General features: G+C 37.2%; 1 protein-coding gene across 2 annotated transcripts in view; it reads right to left on the bottom strand.

The window, feature by feature from the left end:
* Positions 1-21,007, bottom strand: part of Elf1 (E74 like ETS transcription factor 1) — an 85,290-nt gene that overhangs the window by 45,831 nt on the left and 18,452 nt on the right. The window contains exon 1 of one of the 2 annotated variants that reach the window (XM_048341274.1): positions 14,681-15,452. The exons of the other annotated variant lie outside the window; for it this stretch is intronic. The gene's annotated coding sequence lies outside the window, so the exon portion shown is untranslated. Of the gene's footprint in view, positions 1-14,680; positions 15,453-21,007 lie in introns of those variants that run through there. 2 annotated transcript variants of the gene reach the window in all.

Below are 21,007 nucleotides of genomic sequence, written 5' to 3' on the forward strand. Positions count from 1 at the left end.
CTACAACACCATTTCAAAAACACATATTCCAGCATATCTGTGCTTTTTTATTCCCATGTTCCACCCTCACCCTCCATGATTAAAGAAAGAAGCCTGATCTGAAGAACCCATATTGCCAAGCTAAATCAAGACCCTTCTACATATTCTTTAAGGATAAACTTTGATTCCTGTGATATTTTAGGGTCTTCTTCCAAGTCTTGGTACAACCCGACTTAAGCATATAAAATCCAGGAACATAGACCATTTCCATGTTTTTCCCAAGTTGTGAATAAATGTGAAACATTAAGATAATTAAGCACAAAACTTCCTGTACACCGTGTGTAAGAAGACCCTGAACAAGCTACTGTTCTCACAGTAGGCCCTGTTCTTCTTTTAAAAAGGAAAGTTTTTTTCTAAGTTTAGATCTAACAAATTTATTCTGTTATTCCATGTCAGGAAGCTTAAATTGGGATTCTTCTTGGAATCATCCTCCTATTTGGTACTCACGTAAGTCTCTAAATTCAATGAAACAAACAAACAAAACATAGAAAAACCCTAGATGGAAAACGAGAAAGCAAACAGCATAAACTCAGTATTTTTAAAAGATAGACGTAAAATGGTGATGCTTAATATTATAAATTATACACAAAACTTCATATTTCCTATTCTCCAAACATTAGATGGAAGTCAGCTTTAACTAATTTGAAGATCTAAAATAAAGTGCTGGGTGCCAGTGGCTCAAACCTGTAATCCTAGCGAGTAGTTCCCTAGACTCTATCTCCAGAATAACCAGACAAAGCAGAGCTGGAACCAGGTAATAGATCACACAGGTAACACTAGCTACTCAGGAGACTGAGAGTCAGAGGTTTGCATTGCAATTCAAAGCCAGTCTCAGTCAGAAAAGTCCATGGGGCTACATTACCAAAATAACACCAAAAAAGCAAAGCTTGTGGCAGTGGCTCCAGAAGGTTCTAAAGATTTTCAAATAGGATTTTAACAACAGAGTACTGGCTCTATGACTACAAAACACACAATGCAAGAAGGGGATCTGGGAACTATGATCCAAAAGTGATAGTGGCTCATCATTCCATGCTTTGCTACACTGATAATTTTAGTGTAGACTGTACTTGTTAAATTCCTCACTACTTATAATAGAGATTCTCAACTAATTTTTAAACAGTTCAGTTTGTCTATAGTTTAAAACAAAATCACCTAATCAATAAATTTTGTTTTTGTTCTTTTACACCAAAGGATTAGAAGAGGAGACAAGATTTTCTAAAAGGTATGATTTATTATTTCATCTTTTTATCCTTTTTTTTTCTGCAGTGATAAGGTTTGAACTCAGGGCCTAGTGTTCTAACCTTTGAGGTATATCTCCAGCTCTTTTTGCTTTTTAGTTTCCAGATAGGGTTTCAAACCTTGCTACTTCTGCCCCCTGAGCATCACCACGTCCAGCTTGTTTGGGGGCTGGCCTCAAACCACAATCCTATCTCTGGCTCCCCAGTAGCTAGGAATTGCATCTTTCTTACAAGTTAGTCAACTGAACATCAAAACTATCCTTCAGTTATTGAGATACCAGTTAAAAGTTAAAATACAGGAACCAATTACATCTATGTATAACTGGATCTTATCATTTATTACCTAAGAATTTTGAATAAATGACTCAGACAATGAAAAAAAGAGGTAATGTATATGAAAGACTTAAATTTCTTACTTTTTTTTGCCACTCCTGGGCTTGAACTCGGGGCTTGGGCACTGTCCCTGAGCTTCTTTTGCTCAAAGCTAGCCCACTACCACTTGAGCCACAGCACCACTTCTGGTCATTTTCTATATATGTGGTGCTGGGGAATCGAACCCAGGGCTTCATGTATACAAGGCAAGCACTCTTGCCACTGGGCAAGCTAGCCCACTCTAGCTTTTTCTACTTATGTGGTACTAAGGAATTGAACCCAGGGCTTCATGCATGCTAGGCAAACACTAAGCCACATTCCCAGCCCCCCTTAGGTACTTAATAGAGAGTACTATCAAGACATCTTTACTTTCTGAGTTGAGAGTGTAACTCAGTAGTACAATCCTTGCCTAGCATGTACAAGGCCTTGGGTGCCCAAGACCTACAAAGAGAAATATATCTGCTGAATGATATGTAGAAGGAAGATGCTCCTTTGAAATGGTTATCTTAGAGGGCTGGGAATATGGCCTAGTGGCAAGAGTGCTTGCTTCATACACATGAAGCCCTGGGTTCGATTCCTCAGCACCACATATACAGAAAACGGCCAGAAGTGGCACTGTGGCTCAAGTGGCAGAGTGTTAGACTTGAACAAAAAGAAGCCAGGGACAGAGCTCAGGCCCTGAGTTCAAGGGCCAGGACTGGCAAAAAAAAAAAAAAAAAGAAAAGAAAAGAAAATGGTTATCTTAGTGGTTCTATGGCTCAAAGTGGTAGTGCACTAGCCTTGAGGATAAAAGCTCAGAGACAATGCCCAGGCCCTGAGTTCAAGCCCCATGATTCCCGCCCCCCCAAAGGGCTGATGAAAATGGTTATTTTGAAGAAGTTAAACTTTATTCAAACCTGACTTTTTATAACAAGTATTTTCTTTTTATAGCTTTGTCTTTTCACGGATCCCAAGGTGCCTCCATAAATCTAACAAGCACTAAATTAAAAAAATTAGCATAAAGACACATCCCATGCTATAACACAATGAAGTTTGTGTTACATCTAATGTTTACTAAATGCTTCACATATAAAACAAAGTGAAACAAGTACTACCTTGCTTTTATAAAACAAAAAAAAACTCATAAATATTGTTTTACTTAATCCTTGAACATCTCTAAGAACTCCTTTTGGTTTTGCACATACAAAAAAAATCGGATACTTTTTCAAATGGTTAGAAAAAAAATTTAGTAACGCAAATACCCATCTCACATGTATAAGAGTATACAAAGATAAGATAGCGGACCAAGTAAGGGCAGGGATTGTCATGAGGTCACTACAGTCTCTTATACAGTAGAGTTCATGACAAATATTTGTTAAGCAAATATACAAACTATTCAAAGGTATAGTGGGGACCTGAGCCTGTGTTTTACTTCAGTTCAAGATCATTAATCTGCCTATTCATTCAACAAATATCCATTGAGCACCTACAATAGTGCCAGATCCTATTTTATATCATAGGAATACAACACTGAATAAATGGATCAAAATTTCTGCCTTCAAATGGCTTATAATCTAGTGATCTTAATCACATGATGCTTCCCCTCAAGATATTGTTTTTAAAATACCTATCATAAGGCATTACAGATGCAACCTTCCAACCCATAAATACAAAGTACTGCTGCACTACTTCAATATCTACCTCTCAGCTGCAAAACAATTCTCATCAATTAGACATATAAAATAAATACGAACTTTCCGACCCTAAGTGGGAAGTAGAGGATAAACTACTTACCTTCCAAATAACCTAAGCAGACATGATAGGAAGGGGAATATCTGGCAGAAAATTAGATACAATTGAATCCAAAGGCAGACCAGCAGATTGTTCTAAGCAAAGTTGATTTACCTAGGGGTAACTTAAGCTTACCTTAAGCTTTAATTTTTAATCTGATTTTAAACAAAATGAAATTTCACAACCAAAAAGTACTTGTATTTATAAAAGTGTGCCCTTTACAAGGAAAAATACCTCAAGAAAGAGAATTCTTCCTATATTGTCTTCTCCTATATACTAAATGGTCCTCAGAAATCTTATCAGTACTATCTACATTCTTTCTTTCTGCAACAAGAAACTCACTAGACACATTTTTACTAACTTTGGTGAAGAAAAAAGTAGGGAAGATAGGTGGCAAAGACTGTCCTTAGGAGTACTACAATCTATCAATTGAAACAAATACAAATATACACGTTAAGGTAGAACTGGATACAAAGCTCATTTTCCCAAGTTGTTCAGTAATCATTTACTATGTTCTATCTCTTAATATTATAAACTACTTGAACATAACACATATAAAAATGTTTTTGATATATTTGCAAGAATACTAAGAATACTTTTATAAAAATACTAAGAAAACCTATTGCATGAAAAGTCAAAACAGGCCACAATTTATAAGAATACTAAGAATACCTTTTGTGTTGAAAATAAAAATAGGTCACAAGATGAAAGAACACTTGCTATTGCTAATTAAAAAAAATGACTGTCATTAAAATGGTTAAAGATGGTGGTTTCATGTGTTTATTTTGGCATTTTAAAGAGTTTCACAAGATGCACTGAATTTCCAAAATCAAATGATCTTATGCTAGGCTTCAGTATTCTCAAATTGTCCTATGCATATATTTTCTGATTCAAATGCATTATATTCCAAAATTCCCTGAAAATAACACAAAAAAGGAAGGTCCTACATGAAAAAGGACACTCAACAACCCCATTAAAAAAGACAAAACTATTTTCCACAACCCTACTCTACTTGGTTTGCACTTAGGTTCAAGCATAGGTACTGGGAATATGAAAATAAAGATAAGGGCTAGGGATATGGCCTAGTGGCAAGAGTGCTGGCCTCATGTATATGCTTGTATATGTATATGCTTGCCTCATATACATGAGGCCCTGGGTTCAATTCCCCAGCACCACATATATAGAAAATGTCCAGAAGTGGCGCTGTGGCTCAAGTGGTAGAGTGCTAGCCTTAAGCAAAAAGAAGCCAGGGACAGTGCTCAGGCCTTGAGTCCAAGCCCCAGGACTGGCCAAAAGGGAGGGATTGAGGGGAGAGAGGAAGGACAAATAAGACATGCTCTTTATCAATAAATAATTCACTAAGAAAGAAAAGAAACTGAGGGATCTCTAAAAGCAATATAAATGTATTAGTCAATCAAATAATGAAGGAAGAAAAAGGAGTACATATCTGTAAGAAAATATTACAAGTGACAAAGGATATTCCTTTATTTAGTAGAGGCAATCCTAAAATTTTAAATCACTGAGAAATAGGTTAAACCATAATGAAAAAGAACTCTTTTGTCCTAATAGGACACAAGATCTAGCATCAGAAAATCTGTACTCAAGTCCTAGTTCTAGCCCTGTCATTTACTAAGATGTCTTCTTGTGTAAGTCAACCTCCATGATCTTCCATTTCATCTTTCATCTTAAAGTTATTCTTAATATTTCTCGCTGGCCAGGTTTGGTGGCCCACGCCACTTTGGCTGAAAACAGAAGGTTCTGGAATTAGGGGCCAGTCTGGGCTCCAAAGCCAAATATTGTCTAAATAAATACACACTCATGAATCATAAAATATTTCAATAAAAGTTTAAAGAATCCTAATATAATGATATATAAATTAATGTTTGGTTATTAAAATTACAAGATTAAAACATCTGTTTATCATTTCAGAGTAAATTTGTATCTTTATATACAAATTTCACTGTCAATCTTTGGCAACCTGTAAAAGTGTCACAAAAGGAAACAATTTTTTAATATGTAAGTTATCACCTTCCTATTAGTTCCTATTGCAAACAGTTTGATTGCCGCCAGATAATCTACACAATCCACATAATACAAATAACTTTATAATACAACTAGAAACAATAAGTACAAAGTTTAATAAAGTATGCTTTGTGCTTATCTGGTCTCCCTGATGGGAAATTAAAGCGGCATTTGTACATCTGTGTCTCTCTGTTCCCCTCATCGTGGTTTAACTGACAGGAAGCAGAGAATAAGATAGGACATGCAAAATGTCAAGCATTTCCTGCCGTCTTTGCTACATCTTTATGTCTTGTTTTATAAATAGCTCAGTAATTTATATGAAAATATATTGAAGCATAGCAGCAGAAATATATGAATGGTAAAGAGTGTCTATAAAAACAGAGCCAATGAAATATTTTGATGTTGAGATTCAATATGCACAAAAAAATATCGAAGTATTCCTAGGAATAAATGTCAAAGGAAAACTTGAAAAACTACTATGACTAAAAATCAAGTGTCTAAACAATGAAAGTGTCCTGAAACTAATATACCCCCTACTAATTTCATGAGAAACACTTGATACTCTCCCTACCCTTGACTTTACCTACCAAAACAGATGACTACTGCCTGACACAGATAACTCCCCCAACCCTTCTCACATCTTCTCCTCTCCTCCACACTCACACCACTGACTCTCAAAGCAGCACTGATAACTTACCTCTTTAGCCTTTGGTTGTTTTTACATGGCTTTTGCCAGCATTCTTCCGAGATTATTATTTTTTATGACTCCCCGCCCCAACAAAACTATCTCTACTGCCTGGCCATATAAAACTTGGTTCTTGTTGTCCATTTATGCACTCAACATTCAACTGTACATAAACCAAACAGAATTCGATTCTCCATAAATTAATCCAGCTGCTTCAAGCCATGTAAGCAAACTTCCAATTATTATGAGAAATATTGTGATTACTGTTTATCATTCTTAGTTCCCCCCAAACTATCTTTTCAGAAGAACCTCAGTTCATCGTTCATTTTATGCCTCATATTTTATATAAACAAGGACAAAATTCGGTTTTCTTCTCTAGTCATACTGGTAAGTGCTGGGGTTTGGTTTTATTTTGTTGTTCTTTGTTTTAAGCAGGGTCTAGGTAACGCAGGCTGGCTAGGGACCTTCGCCTACAGTGTTGGTCTACTGCCACCACACCAGACAATATTGGTCACTTCTTAAGTTAGCTAGAAATGTAAGTTACAACTATAATTTTACCAAGCGTGTGACTTCATTCTAGGTGACTGTCTAAAATAACTCTGTATTTTACTGCATATCAGTCCATCTTGAGCTTCCTGTCACTTCTCTTCCTAAGCAGAACTCAGCATTTACCTACTCTTCAGTTTTAAACATGGCCAATGATGCTAAAAGGAGATTTCTTCTTTTTGCTCAAGGCTAGTGCTCTTAACACTTGAGACACATCTCCACTTCTGTTTTGTTGTTGTTGCTTTCCAGTCCTGGGGCTTGAACTAAGGGCCTGGGCACTGTCCCTGAGCAAACTCTTTTGCTCAAGGCTAGCACTCTACCTTGAGCCACAGTACCACTTGTTGCTTTTTCTGTTTATGGAGTACTGAGGAATGGAACACAGGGCTTCCTGCATGCTAGGCAAGCACTCTACCACTAAGTCACATTCCCAGCCCCCAAAAGAGATTTCTTAAATGAGTGTCTTGGAAAGAAAAGGAATTCAATTTTATCTAATATTGTCAAATATGAATCTAGCACATTCTTCTCAAGAGTCAGAGTTATGGGGCTAGGAATGTAGCTTAGTGGTAGAGTGCATGAAGCCCTGGGTTTGATTCCTCAGCACCACATACACAGAGTAAGCTGGAAGTAGTGCTATGGCTCAAGTGGTAGAATGCTAGCCCTGAGTAAAAAGAAGCTAAGGACAGGGCTTAGGCCCGGAGTTTAAGGCCCAGGACTGGAAAAAAAAAAAAAAAATCAGAGTCAGAGTTACTAGTACATTCCTAGAATATATTTAGTATGTTTTTACTCTTTTTTATAAACATTTTCTCAGCTGTCCCTAATATCTAGGGAAAGAAGAGTAAGTGTTCCCTGAACCTTTAAGGAAAAGGCATTTCCTTATGTCTTAGTTTTTTTCCCACAGCCTCTGTCACTGATGTTTGGTGGAATAACCTTGAATAATATGAAAGTCTCAGAGCAGCAACAGAGGACTTAACAACCATAACCTACCTAACAAATATGCTAACAATGGTGTGCAACTTTCCTAGTCTACCAAGATCAGATGAATATTATCCCTTCCTTTCAATTTATTCCCAGGGCTACCAGATTATAAACTATCCTATAAATATACAAGTTTGTCTCTGATCCATAGATTAAAGGATCAAACATAATGTCCATCTTACAATGTTCACATCGTGAAAACACTGAGTAAAATGGTTCCCAGAACATACTTTAAATACAAATTGCTTCAAGTTGTCCTCCACACTAAAACAGAGGTAACATTAGTTTCAGTTAATATTTGTAATTTAAAATCTAAACTCTTCACATTATTTCTCTTTATGTTTCAATATACATATGCATCTTAAGTTATTTTAAAACCATATGTAAACTAAAACCATTCTGTACAAGTTTTTCAAGATAATTTAAAAAACTAAACCTATATGTAAAAGGTTGAAAACCTAGCTTGGTGGCTCAGTGTTTACTCAGCATTGCAAAATAATGGCAATAAAATAATTTTTAAACCATAAGTAGATGGTACTTCTTCCAGCATACCCTAACAAGTTTAAAACCTAAAATGTCAGGAAAGGGATTTTAGAAATTTTTATAGATATGACATTTAAGCATTCTTTAGAACTCAGTACTAAAAAAAAAAAATTAAACCTCACTGAAAACAATGATTCTAAGAAGTCCATTATAACACAGAAGTCTCTGAAATGTACAAAGCAGCCTATCTCCAAAAGCCTCTCACAAAAAGTATCTCATGCAGAAAAGAGATAATATACCTTAGGGACACCATGTGTGTGGAGGGTCTTAACAGGAAGCCTGAATGTCTAATCCTAACAGTCTCTTTCTTACCTGCTTAAAATACTTCTTTAATTCAAACTTTTTGTGGGAGTGTTGAGGGTTCACCTCAGTGTAAGAGGAGAATAACTCAGAGTTCTTCTTTAAGAACATACACACACACACACACACACACACACACACACACACACACACACAAATGTAACCATCAGAAAACGAGAAACTGAAGCTACTAGAAGTTGTTAAAGGTACATTTCACCTATTACTTAAAACATATAAGAATGATAACTGCTGACTTCATTTGCTATGAAAATTAAAGTTAATGTACAGAAATACCTTAGACTAAAAGAAGCCAGTAACTGTTTTGTTCTGCCTTTCAACTTCCCTTTTCTCAGTCACAAAGGCACGAACTTACTAGAGATAATCATTCAGAGTCAATACTTTTACTTCTTTGGGAAAAGCTGCATCAAGCCACTCTACAAAATTTTGGGGTTTTTTTTTGTTTTTTTGTTTTTGTTTTACCACTAGGTACTTACATTTTTAAAGGGCTGTTTCACTCAATATTCTTCATGAAAACTAAAGATTACTTCCTTCAACTATCCATTCCTTCCATATTCTTTGTAAAGTCATCACATACCATTATATAAAGATTCTACCCTAAAGAATTCCTGCACATGCTAGGGATATGGCCTAGTGGCAAGAGTACTTGCCTCATATACATGAAGCCCTGGGTTCAATTCCCCAGCACCACATATATAGAAAATGGCCAGAAGTGGCGCTGTGGCTCAAGTGGCATAGTGCTAGCCTTGAGCAAAAGGAAGCCAGGGACAGTGCTCAGGCCCTGAGTCCAAGGCCCAGGACTGGCCAAAAAAAAAGAATTCCTGCACATATGTCCCAGAAACCACGTGTAAGAATATTTTCAAAATAAAATGTAACATCATCAAGAGAACAATATGCAGTACTTTGGTATAGACAAACAATGGAACACTAAGCTATAATAAATCACACAAAGTTGAATGAAAGAAATCACAAATCATTATAGAATTCATATGTTTCAATTCCATCTACATAAAGTTCAAAGAGATAAGAACTATAAAGAAAAGATTACTACAAAAGTCAGAATAGGAGGGCTGGGGATATAGCCTAGTGGCAAGAGCGCTTGCCTCATATACATGAGGCCCTGGGTTCAATTCCCCAGCACCACATATACAGAAAATGGCCAGAAGTGGCGCTGTGGCTCAAGCGGCAGAGTGCTAGCCTTAAGCAAAAAGAAGCCTGGGACAGTGCTCAGGCCCTCAGTCCAAGCCCCAGGACTGGCCAAAAAAAAAAAAAAAAAAAAAAAGTCAAATAGGGGGCTGGGATGTAGCTCAGTGGCAAAGTGTTTGCCTAGCAAGTACAAGGTCCTGTGTTCGATCCCCAGTACCCAAAAAAAAAGTCAGGATAGTCATAATTTTTATAAAGGGAAACAAATATGGACAGAAGCAATTGGTTTCAGAAGTAACAGATATAATCTATTTGCTAATCTAGATTATTGTGACTTGGGTAAACACTGTATAAATATTTAAACTATTATATTTTATGTACTCTCCCACATGTAAGAAGAAAAAAATTGCAACACTAACCTTTCATTGGACTTTTGGATATAAAAAATAAAATTCATGTAAATTAAGTTACAAAACCAACTCCTGACTTTCACAGTTTCACTGTAGAATTTCATAGTTTCCATTTCTCTCTTTGTTCTTAATTGCTGGTACTGGGAACTTGGAACTCGGGGCCTTACACTCTCACTTGGCTTTTTCTCCCACAGGTGGACTCCACCACTTGTCACACCTCCACTTCCAGCTTCAATGTTTTCTAAACCCAGAAAGTAACCTATACATTCTTTAAACTAATTACATTTAGATTTTGTAAGTTGTGCTATACAACTTTTATGAGCAATGATCATTGTGTAGTGAGCATCTACAGGTCATGCTAACATGCTGGTTAAAAATAGGTCAGACCCCTCCCCACAACAGACTTCTCTAAGAAGTATGGCCTTTGAGTAGCAGAATTTAGGGTGAAAGCAGGAAAAAAGGGGATGGTTTCCATTCATTCTTGGCCTACATCATATGGAAAGAAAAAGAACTGATACAAACCACTCAGCAATTAAGAGACAAAGACAACTGGATGCTTACTGGGAAATGAGCAAGTAAAAAGAGAACTTCAGAAGCCATGTTTCTACAATGAGAATGCTATTAATTCAGATACTTGTATCTAGAAGAGAAGGAATCAAAACTTTTCTGCATAAAATTTGAGACACCCAAAGCTCAGATGGATAATTTCTCCCTCTCTGCCAACAAAGCAAACAGTATTCATGTGTTTTCTCCAATAGAGGAACATGCTGTTTAGAGCCATAATCAGAAAAGACATTTGCAGAGTACAGAGCTCAACAGTCACTTCTACTATAATATCTGGCACATTTGGTAGGGCCTCCATAGTGGAAAAAAGCAAATAATAGAATAGAGTAAAGGGTAACTTGGATAAGGAGGAGAGACTACAGAGGTTTTAAAGTACTCTGGTCATTTTCCTTCCTTCATAGAGGCTATGGTCTTGAAAATATCATTGTTGCTTTAAAAATTCAAGCATTAAAACAATAAATAACTGATTAAATAACTCACAAATTGCCATTCAGTGCCTTAAATCTGTAAAACTCAAAGTGTGCACCCTACAAGTGCCTACATTACAATTGCCTAGGGGATTTTTTAAATTATTGATTTTACTAAACAAAACATGAGGCCTAATGAATTAGAATCTAAGTTGAAGCAAAGTAATTCTGTTATACCCAAGGTTGACAATTATTGCTGTTAAAGGAATAATAGCAACTGGTGTTAACTTTCTTCTTTTAACTACTAAAGATACCATAGAAATACGCAGATATTAAGGAGAGATAAGAGCTGAGGTCAGCCTTCTAAGATTTGCCCCTCCTGACTTGAGCAGGACCTGGCCATCTGAATTTGTCACTTGAAGTAGTAACAAAGAATATCCAAGGGTTTGAGCCAATGAATAATATGTGCCTACTTATTTATATATGCTTGAAATTGTGTCAGGGTTGAAAAAGTCACAAAAGATAAAATACATCTGATTTCAATGAGCTTTTTATTGGTGAACACTATCTCCTTAACCTAAGGAAAAGGTATTCGCTGTCAATATAGTAATCCCTTCAAGGTAAAAAATTCCCACCAATCAAGATGGACGGTACATACAAATCAGTGTGTTGAACTGAAATCCCTTTATACAACTATTTAAAGAGAATTTTTTAAATGTTGATGAATGTTCCTTTTTAAAAATCCAGTCAATGTTTCATCTTAAGTAGCATAAATCTGAACTAAATTGGTAGTTTGGTTCCATTCCTATCTCTATGCCTATTTTCCCAACAAATTAAAAGCGTGTGAGCATAGAGCCCATGTTTCTAGGCTTTGTGATGTTTGTTGCTCTAGCATAATGATGGCGATGCTGTGGAGGATTTGATAAAACATCTTAGTTAAAAAAATTTAGGAGATTGGGGCTGGGAATATGGCCTAGTGGCAGAGTGCTTGCCTAGCATACAGGAAGCCCTGGGTTCAATTCCTCAGCACCACATATATAGAAAAGGCCAGAAGTGGCACTGTGGCTTAAGAGCTAGAGTGCTAGCCTTGAGCAAAAAGACGCCAGGGACAGTGCTCAGGCCCTGAGTTCAAGCCCCAGGACTGGTAAAAAAAATAAATAAATTAGGAGATTAAACATTTATACACAGTAATTTTCTTAATATCTAAATCTCAGACCAAGAAAATAAGCAGATTTATAGCCAATTTCCAACCTAATACCCAACAGCACTCAAACAAAGGAATTAGAGAACAAAGACAAATGGAATAAAATAAATTCATAAAGATCAGGCTTAAAATGTGTAACGCTGAAGACTAGAGCATTTATACACACCCGTTAAAAGGGTAGATATTATACCAAATGACATTTATGCTCCTAAATATTAGGTAAAACTGACAGAAGAAATAAACTTATCTTCATATCTAGGTGTTCAATTCTTTATATAGACATCTAGAACCCTTACACAGGCAGTACCACAAACTGCTGAAAAGCAAACTAATCTGAGAAGATTTTGAAAACCACTTTTTTAGTTGACTCACCACCAAAATTATTACTGAACAGCCTAACTAATTAAGGTTAATTAAGGATTTTTTTTGCCAGTCCTGGGGTTTGAACTCTGGGCCTGGGCGCTGTCCCTGAGCTTCTTTTGCTCAAGACTAGCACTCCTACCATATGAGCCACAGTGCCACTCCCAGTCTTTTCTGAGTAGTTTATTCGCGATAAGAATCTCATGTAATTTCCTGCCTGGGCTGAACCATGATCCTCAGATCTCAGCCTGAGTACTTAGAATACATGGTGAGCCACTGGTGCCACGCTCTTTATTTATTCTCATCATGGTGGGCTAGCATGAGCAACTCCACACTGGAAGCTCTGTCTAATCTGGAGTAAGTAACAGCACTTCTCTGGGCCAAAGCTGGCACCAATGGCTCACACCTGTAACCCTAGCTACTCAGGAGACTGAGATCTGAGGACAGTGACTCAAGTAGTTCAAAGCTAGCCTGGACAGGTTTAATCAGTTTGAATCAATAAAAATTCAATTTGTGGCTTATGTGTACACCTCTTCATTTTTCTCTTATGGATCACTGGCCTGTAAAAACTTCACAAACCCCTCTTCTTCCCTCTCCAACCTCAAAAAACAAAGGAAAGTTTCACTGTATTTTTCATAGTCTAGGCTTGAAGTAAATACCACCTTTGCTTAACGCACAGGCTGACTAACCCAGCAATATACAAAGATGATAGCAAACGGCTTAGAGCTGAATTGGCAAAAATGTCTGCTGTGTCTGTCTTGTAAGACTACAAAATGCTATTAATATCAAAAAGGTATGAAATTAAAACTGCCTTTCTATCCTCCCTTTCAAAACTGATAGCATTTCAAGCACTTAGAAGTCAAAGTAGCTATGTAATTAGTTTGGTCAATAATAAATAACTTGTCTTATGAAATGGCAACTCCCTCTGTACATTAATAATAACACTAAAATTATATTTTGAACAAAATCAATAAATAACTTGGAAAATTTTATTTCCAAAAAGTTTAACTTTTAGTTGTTGCATATTCAAATTTTACTTTTATCCAAATATTAGCTTCATGAATATGTTTCAGAAGTAAACTACTACTGTTCTCATACTACCTACAACTTCAAAGCACACAGAATATGCCAGCCAGGATCTCACAATTTCAATGACAAGCATTTCAGAAAAAGACTGAGCAAGCTCCCATTTACAGTAAGTCTTTAATACTTAATATTTTTAGGTTTAAAAAGTCAAATTCTAAGAATAGTAGTATAAGAAAATGGGTGATACTTCACTTTTCTTTTTACACAAAATAGTATACATCTTCTAGGACAGCTTTGCTTGTAAAGTTGTTACTGAAAATAACTTTTCCATGTGAATTGTAACACTTCATTTTTTCCAAACAGTAAATAAATCATTCTAATCTTTTCCAATTATTTAATATTCATTTTTAGTTATCTAAGAAATTTCACTTCAAATTCTATTCCATTTTTAAAATGAAAAACAGCCTCTGTAAATTATCTTTACAATAACAATTAAAAGTTTTTAAAATAAAAACTATAGTTTATTAACTTTAAGGAAAGAAAACAAAGGACAGCATGGCCAGTTAACACCACTTATGATTGAGTTGTCCCAAAACTTTATCCTTCACTAAATACCAAAACAAAGCCACTGCCCCTAAATATTTTTCTTATCCATATCACAAAATGAACAGGATGGATTACTTAACTGTAACTTCCCAGCCAGGACTACAAGTACAATTAGATTTTTTTCAATTGAAATTTGACCTGTTTGCTTTGTGGTAGCACAAAAAAAGAAAAAAAAAATCTCCTTTATTCTGAGGTCAAAACAAAGAAATAAGACTAAATACATGAAACATCAAAAGCACCTCCCAAGGAGACCCAAAACTTTCCAGCCTCTGAATGCTTTGTTTCTCTCTAGTAGTTAAGTGCCATCAGGCATGTGACTGACTGTACATTTTTATCAGAGTTAAAGAGTTAAACACCACAATCAGCCATGTTCTTCAACAGGTAAGAACCACCTCCGTGTATTAGCTCAAGATATAAGCCAGAAGCAAACACACAAAATAAGAACAAGTTACCTTCAAACTTTCTTTCTTTTTAGACGCCGTCCCTTGGGCTTGAAAATGAAAAGCAACCCAGCAAGTTTTATGCTGTTAAAATGGCTCCTGTAGATTGGGGAAGTGGTGTCTGTGCTTCAGCTTATGAGTCATACATGAAACTAAGTGTTTCTAAGGGCGGCACGCCCATGTTGCTGTGGACCCAATTATTCTGCTAGGTCAAACATGCAAATCCACAGGTAAAAAACGGGAAAGAGGTACAAGACTGGAGGCAAGCAGATTAAACCATTACTAAACACATGTTAACTGCCACGGTTGAAAATTAACAGTAATATGAGAATCTTCAGGGAAGCAAAACTACAAATTATATGTTGTTGTTTTTTTAAAAATAAAACCTCAACTTTTAAAAGCTATTTTAATCTATTAAGTAAAGGGGAATAAGTATGATGATGGAAGTCAGTGAGCCATGGCTCTTCATGTAACAATGGTTTGGGTAAGTCTAATCTGGCTACTCATTAACCCTTATATGTAAGAGATATACAGCTATGCAATCAGGAAAAGCAAGCAAACTGTAATGCTAGATACAGACTTATAAATCCTCTAAACAGATAAAATCCACTAGAAAAGCCAAAGTTCAGTGGAAAAGTAAGTGTGAATTAATATGGTTAATAGAATTATTTTTAAAAATCCAGCACAGGAAGTCCAACATAGTAAAATGATTTCAAAAAGAATTACAAGCTTGACAAATCTTCATTTAGGAAAAAAAAAACAATGTGATCATAAAGCATAATTCTATTTCCAAATGAAAGCCATAGTTTTACATTCAAAACAAAATTTTCCATACTTTGCAAGCTTCCCTATGCAAGCACCCTGCTACAGCTCTGCTACACTGTGCATAAACCAATCCAAGAGGCAAACAATTGTGGCAAGTGAAATTCTGCTCTCCAAGTCCCCAACAAAGGTGCCAAGCCACTGAATATTGCAACTATTTTCCACGGCCCCTTGGTAAACATTTATTAATTCCTTCTAAGCACATAAGTTAATAAAAATGGCCTGAAGCATTAGCACTTCCAAAAACTATTTGTAGTAATGAAGTGCAAATGCATAGGAATCGTTTGTTCTAATATTTTGCTGAAACAGACAAAGGCCTGATATCTGTCATCTACAGAGAACTCAAAAAACTAAGCCCCTCCAAGCCCAATAAACCTATTAGGAAATGGGCAAAAGAGCTAAAGAGAGACTTCACAAGAGAAGATATAAAAATGGCAAAGAAACACATGAGGAAATGCTCAACATCCCTGCTAGTAAAGGAAATGCAAATAAAAACAACCCTGAGATATCACCTCACCCCAGTTAGAATGGCCTATACTCTGAACTCAGGAAACAACAAATGCTGGAGGGGCTGTGGGGAAAGAGGAACCCTTCTCCATTGTTGGTGGGAGTGCAAATTAGTACAACCACTTTGGAGAACAGTATGGAGGTTTCTCAAAAAGCTCAATATAGACCTACCCTATGACCCAGCCATACCACTCCTAGGCATCTATCCTAAACAGCAAAACCCAAGATATCAAAAGGACATTTGTACTTCCATGTTTATTGCGGCACAATTCACAATAGCCAAAATTTGGAAACAACCCAGATGCCCCTCCACAGATGAATGGATCCAAAAAATATGGTACTTATACACAATGGAATACTACATAGCGATTAGGAATGGTGAAATACTGTTATTCGCAGGGAAATGGTCAGAACTCGAACAAATAATGTTGAGCGAGACAAGCCTAGAACACAGAAAACAAAGGGGCATGATCTCCCTGATATATGACTGTTAACAAAGGGAGATGGAGAGACAGTAGAGACCAAGTCTGTGAACACTGTATATGTGCTTGATACATTGTAAATTGCATATGGGTCTACCTGACCTAGACAAGGGATGGAAAAACAGGTTGTAAGATATCACAAGAAATGTACACACTGCCCTACTATGTAACTGTACCCTCGTTGCACAACACCTTGTAAAAAAAATTTTTTTTGCTTAATTAATAATAAAAAAAATTAAAAAAAAAAAAAAGAAAAAAAAAAAAAAAAGAAAATCGAGAGCCATGAGGAATCCCTGTCGACAGTCATGGCTGGAATGGTAAGAAGGGAGGAGATGTGCTTGTAAATGGCAGTTCTGGTGGGAGTTGACTCCTGCGGGCGATGATACCCTGATAGCCCTCGGTCGACATATCGTGAGTCTATCCTTTCTCCCAATTAACCACTATACCATCAGACATTTTATTTGACTGCCATCCTGAACTCCAGAAGCATGGCAAATTACTTGGAGAAAATGGAATAACAAGGCTACCATGTCAGGGCACAAGAAACAGGACCGTGGTGAAATCTCCACTGGACACCAGATCTGAAGGTGCCTTGACTGTGGACTTCCCTGCTTACAAAACTAGGATAAACAAAATGCTAGTTCATGCTCTTTGTTTTACTTCCCAAAACAGACTAAGATACAATCCTACCTGAAAAACAATTGTTTTCCAAAGTGACATACCAAGAGATGAATTCGGCTGGGCACTGGTGACTGACACCTATCATCCTAGCTGAGATCTGAGGATCACAGTTCAAAGCCAGCCCGGAAGGAATGTCTGTGACACTCTTCTCCAATTAACCACCAGAAAAAACAACCCCAGAAGTGGCACTGTGGTTCAAGTGGTAGAGCACTAGCCTTGAGCTAAAGAGCTCAGGGACAGTGCCCAGGCCCAGAATTTCAGCCCCATGACCCTGTCCCCCAGAAAGCAAAACAAACAAATTGGGACACATAAAAAATAAATGGTGTTTAAACTGTGAAAAAAAAAAAATATTTTGCTGAAAAGTAGATAGTGGAGTCACACACTAGTGGTTCAAGCCTGTAATCCTGGCTGCTTGGAAGTCATCAAATTGGGAGGATCACAATCCAAGGCCAGCTTAGGCAGAAAAGTTTTTGATCAGAGATCCCTTTTGAATCTCTTGAGAGATCCTTTTGAGATCCCTTCTCAATGAGAATAAAACATGCCCTCCTTCGCAGCTACAATGGGAAGCCTAAAACAGTTGGATGGAGGTCCCTTTGTGCAAGGGAAGCAAAGCCATAACTAAACAACAATCAGTACAAAAAGGGGCTGGAGTAGTAGAGGGCTAAACCATGTTCAAATTCCAGTAGTAATAGAAAATAGTGGAACTTAGTACGGCTTTCTACCTTTAGTTAACTATTTAGGAATAATTATCCTTCTTTAGTAGCAGCACAGATGACAGTTCTCACTCTTTACAAACTGCTATAAAACATGATTGCGAACTGACTCTCAGGCTATGTATCTATTCCCCCTGAACACTGCTTCGTTTACTCAAATAATCTTCATGGTCTAACAAATTAACAATTACTCAAAAGAAATGTACATCATTTTTAATTGCCAAATGCCACATACAACTTGCTTTAGAGCTCTCTAATCCAGAAAATCTTCTCAAAACACAAGTACCAAGAAAACATTTCTCTGAGCAGTCAATAGGAAGTCCACTGCTCAATGGAAAGCCCCCTTCCTCCTCAGTCACTTTCCACAGCTAAAGATGACTTTGGAGAATATCCATGTAAACCTAATAATCTGAATGTCTTCTTTAACTAGTTAGAAATTACAAAGGGGGCTGGGGATATAGCCTAGCGGCAAGAGTGCCTGCCTCAGATACACGAGGCCCTAGGTTCGATTCCCCAGCACCACATATACAGAAAACGGCCAGAAGCGGCGCTGTGGCTCAAGCGGCAGAGTGCTAGCCTTGAGCAGAAGAAGCCAGGGACAGTGCTCAGGCCCTGAGTCCAAGGCCCAGGACTGGCAAAAAAAAAAAAAAAAAAAAAAAAAGAAATTACAAAGGATAAGAAGAGTGCAATAATGGAAGGATGGTAGCAGAATAAATGAGAGTTGATAACGAAAAAAGACTATAAAACTACATATAAATATAACTTTAAAGTGTTTGGAGCCAGGAATGTGGCTGGTGACAAACATCCATAAAACCCTGGGGTCAGACCAAAGTCCCACAAAATAAAGTGCTAAGATCTGAAGCCATTCTGTAAGTGAGTTGTACATATTCCCTAAACATATTACCATTTACTGCACATACTTTCCCAAATGTATTACCAATCATTAACAGCCCTAATGTCAGCACTGGTATGATAGATGTTTTGTGGATTTTTGACAGTATAGGGTCTTATGTTTGATAGGCAAGCCATACCCCTCCAACCTTTCCTGTGGGGCTTGAACTCGGGCCTGGACACTGGCCATGAGCTTTTTCATGCTACGATTTTGAGCCACGGTACCACTTCTGGTTTTCTGGTGGCTAACTGAAGATGAGAGTCTCACAGACTTTTCTGCCCAGGCTTGCTTTGAACTGCAATCCTCAGATCTCAGCCTCCAGAGTAGTTAGGATTACAGGTAAAAACCCACTAGTGCCCAGCTCTTGTTGTTTTTGCTGTTTTTTCAGTTTCTCAATTATGTCCCACCAACATCCCACAGTGATCCTCCACCAATGGTCTCTCAGATCATTAGGTCACAGCCCTGACAGATCACATCAGCTTACTGATTGATAGTGAGTCTTAATAACTTTTTGCCTAGGCTGGCTTCCAAAGAAACTCTGCTTCCCAAGTAATTGCAATTACAAGAATAAGTTACAATGCCTAGCATGTCAAAGGGTTTTAAAAGACTTATCAGCTAAAGCTAGAGATGGGGGGAGGGGTTAATAGTTTGGGGCTAGCTTGGGCAAAAAGTTCTTGAGAGCCCATCTCAATGTGTGTGTCATCCCAGCACAGAAAGTGTAAACAGGAAAATCAACAACCAGTTCTGCCTGGACATAAACATGAAACCCTATTTGAAAAGTAACTATAAAGCAAAAAGAGCTGAAGGGACATAGTACCTACGTAGCAAGTGCATGGCCCTGGGTTCAAGCCGCAGTATCACAAAAAATAAAACTGGAAAGCATTAAAGTTTCAGATATTTTAAATGATATATAAGTATATAAAAAGATAATCTGCTATTAGCAAATACATTCATACAAAGCAGCTCATTACTTGATAATAGCAGCTATTTGGATATGGTTTGGAAGTACTTTTGATCACCAGCAGTGAAGTAAAAATATCATACTTCTTTAAAACAAACAGGTCCTCCCAGGGAGTTAATTCCAGGGTTGCTGTTATACAATATTGCCTTTCCCCAGGAGCACATGGATTAATATGGTAACTTCTAAAGGACCTGCATTCCCATTCTATTCAGAGCACCACCTCTCAAAACAAATCGATCCATATATATTAGAACATTAAAAAGGAAAGAAAGAAAGAAAAAGAAGAGCAAACAACTTGGCATAATTTCTACAATCAGTCTTCTTGGGTTCAAATCCCAGCTCTGCTACCTATTACCAGTGTTATTTTGGGCACTAAACCAGGCCCTCGTTTCTTTACCTATAGGCTAACAGCTTACACCAAAAAGGATTATTGTGAGAATTAAAGTAAACCCAAATAAAGAACTTTCTCAAATCAAAAACAGAAAACTGCCAGGTATTGATGGCTCATGCCTACTCAGGAGGCTCAGTTCTGAGAATCACAGTTCAAAGCCAGCCCAAACAGGAAAGTACCCCCGCCTCCACTCTTACCAGAGGTGCCAGAACTCAAGCCTGAATGCCAACAACAACAAAAAGAAAAAAGAAAAACTACCCACCCTTCAAAGGGTCAGATCTGAATTTACCAAAGCTGATAAGGATGACCAAAACACACACACACACACACACACACACACACACACTAATGCCAGGTACAAATTATGCTAGGTACAAATAGACTATCACTCATATAGTCAAGTGCATAAAACAGTACAGCTATCTGTAATAAACTAGCAGTTTCTTACAAACATAAGAAACTTATCAAACTTATCAAAGTTTCTCCTTATCAGAGAGGAGGGGAGAAAGAAGGGCTTGGCTTCTTTTTGTTGTTTAAGCTTGAACCACAGAACCTTTGGCCCCTAAGATCAAAATCTAGCAACATTAAAATAATTGCATTTTTTTCAAAAAAAAAAAAAGAATTGAAATATAAACATAAAGAAAAAATCTTAGGATATTATTTTTTAAAAAAGAACTTCATGTTCTCTTATACAGTTGACCAAAAGATATAAGTAGGGCTGGGGATATAGCCTAGTGGCAAGAGTGCCTGCCTCGGATACACGAGGCCCTAGGTTCGATTCCCCAGCACCACATATACAGAAAACGGCCAGAAGCGGCGCTGTGGCTCAAGTGGCAGAGTGCTAGCCTTGAGCTGGAAGAAGCCAGGGACAGTGCTCAGGCCCTGAGTCC

Source organism: Perognathus longimembris, chromosome 3 (genome assembly GCF_023159225.1).
Source record: "Perognathus longimembris pacificus isolate PPM17 chromosome 3, ASM2315922v1, whole genome shotgun sequence".
Taxonomy (NCBI): Eukaryota; Metazoa; Chordata; class Mammalia; order Rodentia; family Heteromyidae; genus Perognathus; species Perognathus longimembris.